The sequence below is a fragment of the Bos mutus genome, chromosome 10 (assembly GCF_027580195.1).
Source record: "Bos mutus isolate GX-2022 chromosome 10, NWIPB_WYAK_1.1, whole genome shotgun sequence".
Lineage (NCBI taxonomy): Eukaryota > Metazoa > Chordata > Mammalia > Artiodactyla > Bovidae > Bos > Bos mutus.
In genome coordinates, this window is record NC_091626.1 from 93,335,592 (window position 1) to 93,352,530 (window position 16,939).

Consider the following 16,939-nt stretch of genomic DNA (forward strand, 5'->3'; position numbering starts at 1 on the left):
CTAAAGGATATCAGTCCTAAATGTTCATTGGAAGGACTGATGTTCAAGCTGAAACTCCAATACTTTGGCCACCTGATGTGAACAGCTGACTCACTAGAAAAGACCCTGATGCTGGGAAAGATTGAAGGCAGGAGGAGAAGGGGATGACAGAGGATGAGATGGTTGGATGGCATCACCGACTCGATGGACATGAGTTTGAGCAAACTCTGGGAGATGATGAAGGACAGGGAGCAGGCAGTCCACGGGGTTGCAAAGAGCCAAACACAACTGAGTGACTGAACGACAACAACATTTGAGCTGAAACTTAAAGGATGAAAAGGAAGTAGACCTTGCTAAACTTTGGGGTAAATGAGTTCTAGGAAGAAGAACTATTGATAATATCAACTCTAGTGTCCTTTGGGTGAGAAAGTGTTCTCTGTTTTGTTCATGTGCTTAAAACATTACCCAGCACATAATAGATGCTCAGTATGTTTTGAATGAGAGCAGTGAAGGAAGGCTAGTAGGGCTGGAGTGTAACAAGTGTAAACAAGAAAGGGATTGATGGTCAATGAGGTTGGAGAAAGTACAAAAGGGCTAGAAAGTAGGGTCTGTAGGCCCTGGATTATATTCTGAGTGCAAGGAGAGTCTATTGGAGAGTTTAAAGCAGAGGATAACATGATTTATTTATTTTTAAAGATCAGTATTCCCAAAATAGGGAATGCTGCTGCTGCTGCTAAGTCTCTTCAGTCGAGTCCGAGGCTGTACAACCCCAGAGATGGCAGACCACCAGGCTCCTCTGTCCACGGGATTCTCCAGGCAAGCACACTGGAGTAGGTTGCCATTTCCTTCTCTGAGAGAGGGAATAATACCCGTCAATATCAGAGCGCCACAATGCCTCCATCCCTAACACACGCCTGTCATTTGCATAGTCTTATCCATTTCCCTTCCAGTGGAGAACAAGTATTGCTCCCAGTAGTAGGAAGGAAATGTTACTATTTCAAACAAGAAATGGACTGTCTTTAGTTCTTTAAGGGAGATAACAGCAGCAGGTGGCACAATTCATACAATAGGAAGGAGGAGTCTTTATACCGGTTCCTTCTCTGTAAAGACTTTGAAGAGCAAGGCAGCCACTTCTGGGAATGTGCTGTGTTTGGGTTGGAGCTAGGAAAGAGGAAATGGATGACCCTTTCTTTTCTTTATCTTTTTTTGACATTACATTCATTCGGAAATTTTTTTCTTTTTTAAGTTTTTAATAATTTCTTTAAAACTTTGTATTTTGTATTGAAGTATAGTTGGTTGGGCTTCCCAGGTGGCACCAGTGGTGAAGAACCTGCCTACCACGGCAGGAGACGTGAGGGGTGGGTTCCATCCCTGGTCGGGAAGGTCCCCTGGGGGCAGGCATGGCCACCCACTCCAGTACTCTTGCCTGAAGAATCCCCATGGACAGAGGAGCCTGGTGGCCTGCAGTCCATGGGGTCGCAAAGAGTTGGATATGACTGAAGTGATGTACCACACATCCATAGCCAATTGACAATGTTGTGATATTAATAGTTTCAAGTGAACAGCGAAGGGACTTAGCCATCCATATGTATGTATCCTGGGCTTCCCCAGTGGCTCAGTTGTAAAGAATCCACATGCAGTGCAGGAGCCATAAGAGACACAAGTTCGATCCCTGGGTCAGGAAGATGCCCTGGAGGAGAGCATGGCAACCTTCCAGTATTCTTACCTGGTGAATCTCCATGGACAGACGGGCCTTGTGGGCTACAGTCCATAGGATCACAAAGAGTTGGACACGACTGAAGCAACTTAGCATGCATACATGTATCCATTCTCCCCCAAAATTCCCTCCCACCCAGGCTGCCACATAACACTGAGAAATGTTTGATGTGCTATACAGTAAGGTGACCTTTTATTTTTGAAGCACATTAATGACATTAAAAAGTAGGCTTCAGAAGATTTGAGGTAAGGCGTGCAGAGCAGAACCACTGTGTATAAAAAGTGCCAACAGGTTGTGGAAACTCGGAGGCTGGTTGGGGAAGAAAGAAAAGAAGTGAAGAGGGCTGGTCCTGCACCACGTGGAGGGGGTCCCCAAGGAGGAAAACAGCCGGGGAAAAAATCGCTTATCATTGACAGTTTTTCCAAGTTAATTACGTTCTACTATTTCTGATAGCCATCAGCATGAACCCTAATGCCTAAATGCAATCTCATTTATGTGTTTGAACAACTCATTATTTGATTACTTGAGGATAAATATTGGATTAATTTCATTGGCAAAGTCTGTTGATATTTTGTCTCATAAATTTAACTTACCTATACGTGTATAGCAACAACTCCTAGAGTCCACCTACCCTCATAGATGGTGATCACACTTTCTGGAATAGTGTTGCTTTGGATTTGACAACAGTTGGACAGAGGAGCTCAGCATGCAGAAAGAAGAAAAGAGGGGTGTGTCAAAGGGATCTACATCACTGAGTTTGGTTCCACCGAAGGAATACAGTCTAATTCTTATGGAAGTTTAGAGAGAGACTGTCCTTTCAGAGTCCAGTGTTCAGTATGTTCAGTGAAAGTTATTAGGCTGCAAAAAGCATTCTTATCTTGTCTGATGTTCTCCTTAAAACAATTCCTGCCTCTTGACTGTTCACAAGGTCACTTGGCCTCAGATTAACTGGATTCCAGTGTCCCACCTATTTTGAGAAAGGAAGCCTGTCTTTAAACCACCTGTGGTGGGGAGGTGAGATGAGGGGTACAATCTCCCATTCCCCAATTCAACCATCATTATCAGATGTGACAAATAGTCCTAGAGAGTTTTAACTAAAACAAAAGGATGCTCTTATGGGATGCAGTAAAGCCCCTTAATTTGGTGTTTTCTGGTACTGTTGGGGCCATGTTAACATGGATGTGCCTTACTCATGGCCTATATTGCAGACCAAGGCAAAAAGGTACAAAGAACCAAGTTTTAGGCTCACACATTTTCCATCCAGAGCGAGAGGGCCACCTTCTAATTTGTATAAAAGTTCAACATGGGCTAGTGATGGCCTTGACTGTGCTTCCAAGAATCAAGGGAGAGGTCATTTGTCTGTGACTACAGCTGGTGTTCAAGTGGACTAGATTTTGTCTGAGGTCAATGATACTTCCTGAGAGAGCTCCAAGAGGAAAAGAGTCATGCAAATGGAGTTGGAGCTCTAAAGCAGAATTTCACAACTAATATGTCTTCAGTGTGTTGCACATATGCCTCATGGTTGAACTGCTTAACCCTTGGGGAAGCTGGCCAAGGCGGGGGCAGCTGGAGCCTCTATCTTTGTCACCTCTGGCCAAGAGCAGCCTCATCCATTCAGGTGGTATCCTTGGCAATATGACGATATTCTCAGTGCACCATGATGAGGGCAAGTGTGGGGAGCTCTGCTACAAGCTCTCACTTGTCAGAGGACCTGGGTTTCACATCTTGAAGGAAATGTCTAATCATCCTCATACTTTATTATTTGGTTCCCAGAACCACCACAGACTAACATCAGAAAATAAGTGGGGAAATGTCTGCTAAAGACCCTTCTGCTACGACTGGTTTCTAAGCCAGAAATGCAGGAGGATCCTGCAGAATGGGCACAGGTTGATGCACAGGATGAACTCTGGAATACTGGAGAGAATATGAGCTATTTAGCTCAGACTTACGTAGTTGTGACGACTTCTATTTAAAACCGACAACCGCTCTTGCCTGGGTTAGTATCATAAATTGCCCATGATAATCTGAGCTACTGGTGGCATTGTCAAGTTGATTCTCTCCTTGAAATATCTCCCAGACCAGCCTCCTCTGTGTTCTCCTTAACCACGTCACCCCCTTTCTTAAGAGGAAGGCCTTCACATTTGGTTGTGTACTGCACAACACAGTACTATATGCTAAGAGCCTTGATATTCTCCACTGTATACTGGATAGAGGTAAAATTTTACAGTCTGGCATGTAAGGCCTTTTCATGGTCTGGCTTCAGTCTACTTGAATCAGTGAAGATGCTGGTGGGAAACAGATGGCCCACTACAAGGGTTTAACTGAAGAGAATTTAATGATCAAACTATTTACAGAGTGATGGGTGAGACTGAGGGAAGGCAACAGGGATGATGAAACTCTAACCCAGGAGTTAGCCTCAGCAAAGCTGTTGCTACCCCTGGGCTGGGCTGAGTGGATAGGGAAAGCAGGGATGGGTGGTACTAGACCCTGGAGAGAACTTGGAGCCAAAGAAGAGAGATGGAGAAGTCGGAAGCTGAAACCATTTACCTACCACCACCAGAACAGTCAGGAGACAGGGAGAGAGCTGGAAAGCTGATTCTGATCTGAAGCCAGTGGCCACCCCACCCTCGTTGCTAAACCAACTGGAATCCAGAGGGCAGCAGGGTGTGGGTGATGCCATCCCTAGGGTCAGCGTCTGCAGGGCAGAAAAGGTTGGAGGACGCCTCTGGGAAAATAACCTGCACATTCCTTCCCTCCTCCCAGTCCTCTAAGCCTAAGCGTTAGGCGTCCGGGTTCCTTTTCTTATTGGTTCTGTGGTGGTTCACATCCCTGTGGTGGCTCATGTTTAAGCCTCAGTCTGGAATGCTCTCCTAATCCCCCTCCTGTATTTATACATTTGAAATCCGACTCATCCTTTAATCCCAGCTTACAAATGGCCTTCTTGAAGTCTTCTTAAAGACTTGTCTGATCCTGCTCTGGCAGAATCGTCTAGGCTAGGGATATGAGTGGCTCGCAAAGCCTAAAATGTTTACTCTCTGGCCCTGTGCAGAAGAAAGTTTGACCGTGCTTGCTCTCAATCTGCTGCTATCCACCATGGTAGCCATTAGCTGCATGCGGCTAATGCAAACTTGCATGTGGCTGCTGCAACTGAGAATGGAATTTTAGATTTTACTTAATTAAAAAAATTCTATTTATTATGTATGTATTTCATTTTTGTCTGAGCTGGGTCTTCGTTGCTGTGCGGGCTTTTCTCTAGTTGTAGACAGTGGGGGCTACTCTCGTTGCGGAATGCGGGCTTCTCATTGCGGAGGCTTCTCTGGTTGTGGAGTACAGGCTCTAGGGCACGTGGGCTTAGTTGCCCCATGGCATGTGGGATCTTCCCGGACTAGGGATCAAACCTGTGTCTCCTGCATTGACAGATGGATTCTTTACACTAAGCTACCAGAGAAGCTCGAATTAATTCAGTTTTAAGTTATAAAACCAATATGTAATTCAGTTATGGGCAACTTTTAAGCGTTTAGAACACTTTGGGTACGAAAAATCTGTTTATTTTTAACCTGTAAATTTGATGAACTTTGAATACGGATCAAGTATTTCTGAAGAAAATTTAGCTGCAAGTTGCAGTGTGCCATAAGTCCACAGTGACTTTTGAAGACAGTGAGAGAAGAAAAAAGGGTGTAAAACATCTTAATATTATTTTGACATGCCAAAATGAAAGTAGTTCATATATATGGGGTTAAAGTGTATTATTAAATGTAATTTTACCTCTTTCTTTTTAAAGTGTGGTTACTGAAAAGTTTACAGTTACATAGTGGTTTGCATTGTGTTTCTACTGGACAGCATTTTTTTTTATACTAACATCCAGAAACTCTTTGCAAATGTTTTTATTACAGTGAATATATCTCTCTTCCTCTCTCATTGTAAATTTCTTAAAGACTGAGACATAGTTTAAAAAAAAAAATCTCTGATTTTCATGTGTTGCATGTAATATTCAATAAATGCACAATGAATTGAGCCATTCAAACACTTCTTGGAAGTTGTGGTCAATTCTCTGGGTTTTTGAAAGGGAAATTTAGGCTGAATTTCAGTGATCTTCAGGAATTTCAGATTTGTAATCCCAAGTGCTTCCTTAGATTTATGCCTCAACAAATGACTTCTTGCAGAGGAAAAGATATATAGTGGAATCTTTTTTTCCTCATACTCATTAAGAAGAATTTATATAAGGCCATCTCTGATTTTTTAACCACAGCAGATGTCTAACTGTATCATAAAGCAGAAAATTGATATATAGTTACACTATACCAGAGATGTACTGTTATAATTGAAGTATGCATTTTAAGGATTCAGCATCATTTAAATATTTCATAGACATTAAGGATAATTCAGTTAAAATCTAACACATATTTATTGAGCATCTACCATGTGTTAGGGATTCTTCTAGGCTCCTGGGATATTACCAACAAATAGAAATCAACAGAATGTCTATTCTTTTGGAATTTATGTTACATTATATTTAGTATAACATGATAAATAAATAAATCCAGCAGTTTGTTAGGAGGTGATGAGCACAGTAGAAAAAAAAAAAAAGAATAAGATAAGGGAGACTACAATTGTAGCATGGAACAAGTTACAGTTTTAAGTCGGGTTGTCAGGACAGGACTCTGAATAGGTGCCATTTGGGCAAAGGCTGGATGAATGTGAGGGATTTATCCATGGAGCTATCTGGAGTAGCTCCCCAAGAGGTGCTAGTGGTACAGAATCCGCCTGCCAGTGCAGGAGACTCAGGAGACACAGGTTTGATCCCTGGGTTGTGAAGATCCCCTGGAAAAGGAAATGGCAACCCACTCTGGTATTTTTGCCTGGGAAATCCCATGGACAGAGGAGCCTGGCAGGGGTCTCAAAGAGTCAGACATGATTGAGCATGCACACATCTTAGGGGTGAGCATTCCAGACAGTGATGAATTCATGCCAAGAGCCTGGTCAAGGAGCTTTTGGTGTAAGCAAGAAATAGTAGGCAGGCAGAGCAGCTGGAATACAGTTAATAGTGAGGAAAGTCAGAAATGAAAGCAGTGAGGCAGTTGGGGCCAGATCAGAGGGCCTCGGGGGCCAGATCAGAGGGCCTCGGGGACGACTGTAACACTTTTGCTCTGAGAGAACTGGAGAGCGCCTTACTTTGTGCAGAGGAGTGACCAGGTCTAGCCTAAGTTTTAAAACGACAACTTTGTTCTGTTGAGAATATACCGGAGGTTGGCAGATTGCTCTGTAAAGGAGCAGAAAGTAAACATTTTAAGTGACAGCATGTGAAATTTATCTTTCTCCTTCTGACTGACTTCAAACTTAGCGTGATAATCTCTAAGTCTATTCATGTTGCTGTAAATGGCATTCTTTCTTTCTTTTTTTTTCTATGGCTGAGTAATAAAAAATGTCAACTCCAGTATTCTTGCTGGGAAAATCCCATGGACAGAGGAGTCTGGAGGACTGTAGTCTGTGGGGTTGCAAAGAGTCGAACGTGACTGAGTACTTGCTGCTGCTGCTACTGCTAAGTCACTTCAGTCGTGTCCGACTCTGTGTGACCCCATAGACGGCAGCCTACCAGGCTCCTCCGTCCCTGGGATTCTCCAGGCAAGAACATTGGAGTGGGTTGCCATTTCCTTCTCCAATGCATGGAAGTGAAAAATGAAAGTGAAGTCGCTCAGTCGTGTCCGACTCTTAGCGACCCCATGGACTGCAGCCCACCAGGCTCCTCCATCCATGGGATTTTCCAGGCAAGAGTACTGGAGTGGGGTGCCATTGCCTTCTCTGGAGTACTTGCTAATTAATAATATTCTATGTATGTATGTACCACATCTTCTTAAACCAGTCATCTGCTGGTAGGCATTTGAGCTGATTCCTTGTCTTGGCTGTTATAAATAGTGCTGCTATGAACATTGGAGTGCATGTATCTTTTAGAATTAGTTCAGTTCAGTCACTCAGTCATGTCCGACTCTTTGCTACCCCATGAACCACAGCACACCAGGCCTCCGTGTCCATCACCAACTCCCGGAGTCCATCCAAACCCATGTCCATTGAGTCGGTGATGCCATCCAACCATCTCATCCTCTGTCATCCCCTTCTCCTCCTGCCCTCAATCTTTCTCAGCATCAGGGTCTTTTCCAGTGAGTCAGCTCTTCGCATCAGGGGCCAAAGTATTGGAGTTTCAGCTTCAACATCAGTCCTTCCAATTAGAGTTTTAGTCTTTTCTGAATATATGTCCACGAGTGGGATGACTGGGTCATATTGTAGCTTTATTTTCAGATTTTTAAGTAACCTATTAAGGAATTTCTCCCATACTGTTTTCCACAGTAGATGCACCAATTTACATTTTCAGCAAGAGTACACAAGAGTTCCTGGATTTCATATACTTTTTATGTCTCAAAATACTCTTAAACAAATTTTTTTTAAACCAATAGTCTATAGGGAGACCAGAGAGGTACAATGGAGATAATTTAATAATTGAAGGAAGAGAGATGATAATAGTCCAGATGCTAGCAGTGAATGAGTAAGAAGAGGTCATATTTTAAATATATTCTGTAGGTTAAGCCAAAAAGATTTGATGATTTGGATGTGGGGAGGAAAGAAAGAGAAGAATCAAGAATGGCTTTAAGATTTTGGTCTGAGCCCCTTGAAGGATTTGCAATCAACTGAGATGGGAAAGGCTGTAGGTGACGTGGCTTTTGTGATAGAAAATGAGGGGGTTAGTTTTGGACACATTGACTTTGAGATGGCTGTTAGATGTCAAGTGGAGTTGGTACAGAGGCAGATGGATGTGCACATACAAGTTTGGAGAAAGGTCTGGTCTGGAGATGTACTTTTGGGTACCATTGTATACAGTTAGCATTCAAAATCTTCTGCCCTTATGAGATCACTTAGGGCACAAATGTTGCTAGAAAAGGCAAAAAAAGCCTAGGACTGAATTCCAGGTTATCATGACATTATGAGGTGGATGCATAAAGAGAGAACAGGAAAGGTCTTTGAGAAAGGGCAATTCATGAAGTAGGTGGAAAACCAGGATAATACGGCATCCTAAAAGCAAAGGGGAGAGAAGGCATCAATAGGGAGGAAGGGAGCAGTTGTATCAAGTACCGCATGTAACTGGTCAAGTGACATGGGGACTGAAAACAGGCCATTGGGTTTAGTATCATGGATTCGTGAATTACCTTAATGTAATCAATTTCCATGGAGCTATGGGATTGAAGTTCAGTTCAGTTCAGTCGCTCAGGAGTGTCCGACTCTTTGTGACCCCATGAAACACAGCATGCAAGGCGTCCCTGTCCATCACCAACTCCCGGAGTTCACCCAACCCATGTCCATTGAGTTGGTGATGCCATCCAACCATCTCATCCTCTGTCGTCCCCTTCTCCTCCTGCCCTCAATCTTTCCCAGCATCAGGGTCTTTTCAAATGAGTCAGCTCTTTGCATCAGCTGGCCAAAGTATTGGAGTTTCAACTTCAACATCAGTCCTTCCAAAAAACATCCAGGACTGATCTCCTTTAGAATGGACTGGTTGGATCTCCTTGCAGTCCAAGGGACTCTCAAGAGTCTTCTCCAACACCACAGTTCAAAAGCATCAATTCTTCAGTGCTCAGCTTTCTTTATAGTCCAACTCTCACATCCATACAGGACTACTGTAAAAACCATAGGTTTGACTAGATGGACCTTTGTTAGCAAAGTAATGTCTCTGCATTTTAATAGACTGTCTAGGTTGGTCATAACTTTTCTTCCAAGGAGCAAGCGTCTTTTAATTTCATGGCTACAGTCATCATCTGCAGTGATTTTGGAGCCCCCAAAAGTAAAGTCTCTCATTGTTTCCATTGTTTCTCCATCTATTTGCCATAAACTGATGGGACCAGATGCCATGATCTTAATTTTCAGAATGTTGAGCTTTAAGCCAACTTTTTCACTCCTCTTTCACCTTCATCAAGACGCTCTTTTTTCTCTTCACTTTCTGCCATAAGGGTGGTGTCATCTGCATATCTGAGGTTATTGATATTTCTCACAGCAATCTTGATTCCAGCTTGTGCTTCATCCAGCCCAGTGTTTCTCATGATGTAGTGTGCATACAAGTTAAATAAGCAGAGTGACAATATACAGCCTTGACATACTGCGTTCCCAATTTGGAACCAATCCATTTTTCCATGTCCAGTTCTAACTGTTGCTTCTTGACCTGCACACAGATTTCTCAGGAGGCAAGTCAGCTGGTCTGGTATTCCCATCTCTTTCAGAGTTTTCCACAGTTTGTTGTGATCCACACAGTCAAAGGCTTTAGCGTCATCAATGAAGCAGAAATAGACGTTTTTTTCTGGAATTCTCTTGTTTTTTTGTATGATTCAGTGGATGTTGGCAATTTGATCTCTGGTTCCTCTGCCTTTTCTAAAACCAGCTTGAACATCTGGAAGTTCTCAGTTCATGTACTGTTGAAGCCTGGCTTGGAGAATTTTGAGCACTACTTTACTAGCGTGTGAGGTGAGTACAACTGTGCAGTAGTTTGAGCATTCTTTGGCATTGCCTTTCTTTGGGATTGGAATGAAAACTGACCTTTTCCAGTCCTGTGGCCACTGCTGAGTTTTCCAAATTTGCTGGCATATTGAGTGCAGCATCCGGTCCCATCATTTCATGGCAAATAGATGGGGAAACAGTGGCTGACTTTATTTTGGGGGGCTATTTTTTGGGGGGCTCCAAAATCACTGCAGATGGTGATTGCAGCCATCAAATTAAAAGACTCTCTTACTCCTTGGAAGGAATGTTATGACCAACCTAGACAACATATTAAAAAGCAGAGACATTACTTTGTCAACAAAGGTCCGTCTAGTCAAGGCTATGGTTTTTCCAGTAGTCATGTATGGATGTGAGAGTTGGACTATAAAGAAAGCTGAGCACTGAAGAATTGATGCTTTTGAACTGTGGTGTTGGAGAAGACTCTTGAGAGTCCCTTGGACTACAAGGAAATCCCATAAGTCCATCCTAAAGGAGACCAGTCTTGGGTGTTCATTGGAAGGACTGATGTTGAAGCTGAAACTCCAATACTTTGGCCAGCTGATGCGAAGAGTTGACTCATTTGAAAAGACCCTGATGCTGGGAAAGATTGAGGGCAGGAGGAGAAGGGGATGACAGAGGATGAGATGGTTGGATGGCATCGCAACTCAATGGACATGGGTTTGGGTGAACTCGGGGAGTTGGTGATGGACAGGGAGGCCTGGTGTGCTGCGGTTCATGGGATCACAAAGAGTTGGACACGACTGAGCGACTGAATTGAACTGAACTGAGTGCAGCACTTTCACAGCATCATCTTTTAGGATTTGAAATAGCTCAATTGGAATTCCATCACCTCTAGTAGCTTTGTTCATAGTGATGCTTCCTAAGACCCACTTGACTTCACATTCCAGGTTATCTGGTTCTAGGTGAATGATCACACCATCGTGATTATGTGGGTCGTGAAGCTCTTTTTTGTACAGTTCTTCTGTGTATTCTTACCACCTCTTCTTAATATCTTCTGCTTCTGTTAGATCCATACCATTTCTGTCCTTTATTGTGCCCATTTTGCATGAAATGTTCCCTTGGTATCTCTAATTTTCTTGAAGAGATCTGTAGTCTTTCCCATTCTATTGTTTTCCTCTTTGTTTGCATTGATCAATGAGAAGGGCTTTCTTGTCTCTCTTTGTTATTCTTTGGTACTCTGCATTCAGATGTATATATCTTTCCTTTTCTCCTTTGCTTTTCAGTTCTCTTCTTAGCTCTTTGTAAGACCTCCTCAGACAACCATTTTGCCTTTTTGCATTTCTTTTCCTTGAGGATGGTTGTGATAACTGCCTCCCGTACAGTGTTACAAACCCCTGTCCATAGTTCTTCAGTCACTCTCTATCAGATCTAATCCCTTGAATGTGTTTGTTACTCCCACTATATTATCATAAGGGATTTGATTTTGGCATACTTGAATGATCTAGTGATTTTCCCTACTTTCTTCAATTTAAGTGTGAATTTTGCAATAAGGAGTTCATGATCTGAGCCACAGTCAGCTCCCGGTCTTGTTTTTGCTGACTGTATAGAGCTTCTACATCTTTGGCTGCAAAGAATACAATCAATGTGATTTCAGTATTGACCAAAATCTGCTGATAGTATCTGGTGATGTCCATGTGTAGAGTCATCTTGTGTTGTTGGAAGAAGGTGTTTGCTGTGACCAGTGCATTCTCTCAGTAAAACTCTGTTAGCCTTTGCCCTGCTTCATTTTGTAGTCCGAGGCCAAATTTGCCTGTTACTCCAGGTATCTCTTGACTTCCTACTTTTGCATTCCAGTTCCCTCTGATGACAAGGACATCTCTTTTTGCTGTTAGTCCTAGAAGTTCTTAGAAGTCTTCATAGAACCGTTCAACCATTCAACTTCACTGAACCTTTCAACCATTCAACTTCAGCTTCTTTGGCGTTAGTGGTTGGGGCATAGATTTGGATTACTGTGATATTGAATGGTTTGCCTTAGAAACAAAAGAGACCATTCTGTTGTTTTTGAGATTCCATCCAAGTACTGCATTTTGGACTCTTCTGTTGACTGAGAGTTTTTTTTTTCTTTTTTAGTTTTGTTAAAAAAAAATTATTGTGGTATAGTTGATTTGCAGTGTTGTATTTCAGATGTACAGCAAAGTGAATCAGTTATGCATATACATATATCCACTGTTTATTAGATTCTTTTCCCATATAGGCCACTACAGAGTATTGAGTAGAGTCTCCCCATTTAGTAGGCCCTTAGTAGTTATCTGTTTTATATTGTATAGTGTCTATATCAATCCCAACCTTCCAATTTATCCCTCCACCTCTTCCCCCCTGGTAACCACAAGTTTATTTTCTATATGTGTAACTCTACTTCTGTTTGGTAGTTGAGTTCATTCGTAGACCTTTCTTAGATTCTACATATCAGTAATATCATATGATATTTTCTTTCCGTCTGACTTACTTCACTCAGTATAACAATCTCTAGGTCCATCCATGTGGCTAAAAATGGCATTATTTCCTTATTTATATGGCTGAGTAATAGTCCACTGTATATATGTACTACACCTTCTTTATCCTAAATGGATGACTTTTAATAGAACAAACTTAAAATAGCACTTGGAACCTAGTAAGAACCATAACAGAGTTACTATATACATATACACATACATAGGTATGTGTTAGCTATTAACATAGAAAGTGTTTTTAAAGTTTAGGGTTTAAGAACTCATGTGTTTTCAAAGGGATTAGATGCTTCTGGACACTTCTTCCAACCATTGATTTTGTTGTGGTTGTTATTGACTTAAAAAGTTAAAGAATCCTTCTGCAGAAATGGGGGACAGTACTAAGTAATCACTTTAAGAGGCCTTCAAATGAAATTATTAGCCCCTTCATTTCCTTTTCAGCTGAGGAGATGATAAACAGCACCAGCCACACATTTCTGTCTCGTATGTAATCACCACCTTACTCCTGGACCACGGAAGCCCTGCTACTACCGCATTCTGCACCTTCTCACTCTCTCCGTCAGCAGCCTATGTGATGGTTCTTGAACAGTTTCTGAATATGCCCTGGATGCAGCCTCCAGACCCCTTTCCCCTTTTTTAATGGTGGAATGAGGACCATAGCAATGATCTTTTTATGACCTGGAGAGGGACAGCAAAGAATGAATAGGTTGGAAAGACGGTATTAAGACTAGGATAGGATGGACGCATTGGAGGAGGTTGAGGGTCTTCCACATGGAGGACAGTATGGCTGCAGGTTGAGTGGGTACCAGGGGCACCATTGAGGCTGGATGAAAAAGCAGAAGGAAATGCTTTTATTTCCTCCAACTGTTGCTCCCAGTAGTGGCTCAAGTGCACTAATTAAAATGAAGTAAGTAGCAACTTGGATGTCTGGGAAGACATAAGTGCCAGAGGTGTGTGCTCACTTTTTCCTTTTCTCCAAAGCTGGCCCACAGATGGTGAAAACAGGTATGACGTCAGGCATCTCCCCTTTCATCTGGACCGTGGCACCGACTGGTCAGGGTATCTCATTTCTCCAACATTTGCTGAAGCTATTAATACTTCCCTGGGTTCCTCTTCTGTGAGAGTGCTTAACAAACACTTAGAGAAGTTAGAGAAATACCTGAGAGTAAATTGAGCAAAACGGTTCTAATTTGTTACTAATGAAAAGAACCCTAGGAGTCCCGTATTCCCACAGATCCACAAATCATCTGCCAATGTCTTGTGTGACAATATCTAACTTTGTCCACTCTCATTCCAGAAGTCTTTTCCACGTGGTGTCTGGGGAACTGATGTGGAATGTAGTAAAATTTAAACGTGGGATTTACTTTAAAAAAAAAAAAAAAGTAGGGATGAAACTAGTCTTGTTTTTCCCAACCTTTGCTTCATCTATTTAATATGGCCCTTGCTGAGATACTTGAAAAGCCTCCTAGAGAACTGAGGCTCTTTCTCAGTTTCTCATACTTTTTTGTGACTCTCTTTGGGGTTAGTCTTTACATGGCAGGGCCTGTAGTGAAAGAAACCTGGGTCACAGGAATAAATTATAAATAGTCTTTTGTTAAAGTACTTCCCATGTAGTGGGCAGATCTGTAGTGCCATTTTGATTGTAAATTTCTCAATGACTAGAATCCTTTATTTATATCACATTACAGTGAATTATTAATACCTCATTGCTTCATTTCCAAATGCCTGAACTATTTCTGTAGTTCACTGTGACATTTAAACACCCCCAAAATGCGCTATGAGGAACTGTGTTGTGTTTTTTTAAGACTGGGTGGTACAGGGACGTGACACAGTTAAACTTTTCATTGTATGCTGTCCAAGAACAAATGTCCATCACCTCCTAATCCCTCTCCATATAAAATACTTCAGTAAATGAAACAGAATATTCCTCAATATTCTCAAATTTCCAAAACAGATTTCAAAATTATACTGAATGGGTGATGAAATTGAAGTGGTTCACACAATCTTGGTTTCCTTACTTTATTCAAAGTTTTACTTTTTATTTACTAAATTCATTACAGATAACAATTAGTTGTTTAATTTTCCTTATGCCACTTTTACAGCAATCCATTTTAAGGGAAACAAAAGGTCTGATTTAATGTAAATAGGTTGTCCAGTAGAATAAATTCTAAAGGGCTTTTACCTTTTTAGTGATTAGCTTATCAGATATTGCTAGAAAGTAAGCACTTTAAAACTCATTGTTTTGTTTTGTCAAATCCTAAGAAGCTAGATTTCATAGTGGTTAGGTTATTGTTCAAGTGACCTTCAGTGTGATATCTGCCTCCTGCCCTTGTAACTCTACAGACATAATAACTCAACTACCTGATAAACTTGGCCATTTTGTACCTTTCGTTAAATGCCACATTTTGATTAATTATCTTAAAGCATAATATTAGTATAATAATTTCCATTTTAATGTTTTTAAAAAGTAAGCATATGATAAAAAAAAGAATTAGCAGTACAGAGGAATACCAGTTGAAAAGTTTTCATCTACAATGGCACCCCACTCCAGTACTCTTGCCTGGAAAATCCCATGGACGGAGGAGCCTGGTAGGCTTCAGTCCATGGGGTCACGAAGAGTCGGACACGACTGAGCGACTTCACTTTCACTTTTCACTTTCATGCATTGAGAAGGAAATGGCAACCCACTCCAGTGTTCTTGCCTGGAGAGTCCCAGGGATGAGGAGCCTGGTGGGCTGCCGTCTATGGGGTCGCATAGAGTCGGACACGACTGAAGCGACTTAGCAGCAGCACAGTGTATTAGCTTGAGCTGCCATAACAAAATACCACATGTTGGATGGCTTAAACAACAGAAATTTATTTTCTCACAATTCTGGGGGCTAGACATCCAAGACTGAAGCGTGAACAGATCCGTTTTTTGGTGTGGGCTTCTTCCTGGCTTGCAAATGGCCGCCTTCCTGCTGTATCATTGCCATCATGTTTACTGTGTGTACGTGAGAAAGAGAGAGTTGTGGCGTGTCTTATTCTCATGAGGACACCAGTCCGATGGGATTAGGGCCTTACCCTTATGACCACATTTAACACCAGTTACCTCCATAAAGGCCCTATTCCCAAATACACTCATGTTGAAGGTTAGGGCTTCAGCCTGAATTTGGGGGGGTTCAATTCAACTCCTAACAGTACTCAATTCCTAGTCCCAACCCCTAAAGGAAACTGCTTTTAGTCATTTTCTGATTTGATTTCTGCTGAAGGTTATTATTATATTTTTGTTATGCTTAGGTAGCTGTTATTTGAACTACAGATATTTAGACAATATATCTTTTGTCTGCACATAAGGGAGGTTAGGAAATTAGTTGTTTTAGCATAATCTCCTAGCTCCCAGCCTTAAAATTTGGAGGCTGGTATTAATTTCAGGCTTTTTAGCTGTTTGACTTTATAACAAACTTCTATTTCTTATTGTGTTCACTGTGGGCGGTCTCTCATCCCTCCCCACTGTGTAACATAGGGAATTAACTCCTTTATCATGTCCTTCTCCTTTACCATTCTCCTCCCCCTCCTGACTTTTGTTAGCAATACCATTACTTTGACTTGTCAAGGTTTGTAGTATTTATAGTCTATTGGGAAATATGAGTCATACAATTTGATTTTTAAATATTTATAGAATTATAGCACACAAATATTATCAAGTGTAAAACCAAGACTGTGTCAAGAGCCATTGAAAAGGAAATTACATTATATCTGAAGTACTACTTCAAGTAAGTTTTCAGATGGGAGATATGGGTAATGTCAGAAAATGACTCTTCTGCAAATGTAAACATTTTCGAAAGATTTTATTCAACTTAAAATTTGATGACAATATCAGCAAGTTGTTAAAACTGGTCCAAATATGCACTTAAGAAGTTAAGTACCTAAATGGCAACCCACTCCAATATTCTTGCATGGAAAATCCCATGGGCAGATGAGCCTGGTGGGCTACAGTCCATGGGGGGTCACACACAGTCAGGCATGACTGAGCAACTAATATTTTCTCTTTCACTTTCACCTAAAAGCAGTTGTAAGTGTTATAAAACTGCTGGGTTAGATACAAAACTGGTTAACATTCAGTGGGTCCACAAATCATGCAGAAGTTGGTTGAATCTCTGTCAATAAAGATCATCTAGACAAGTTAACCTCTGTCCTTATCAAGTTGCAAATTGCCTTAACAATAGGAAGTCAAGCCCAGCACTGCACTGAAAACACACCAAAAAAAAAAAAAAAAAGT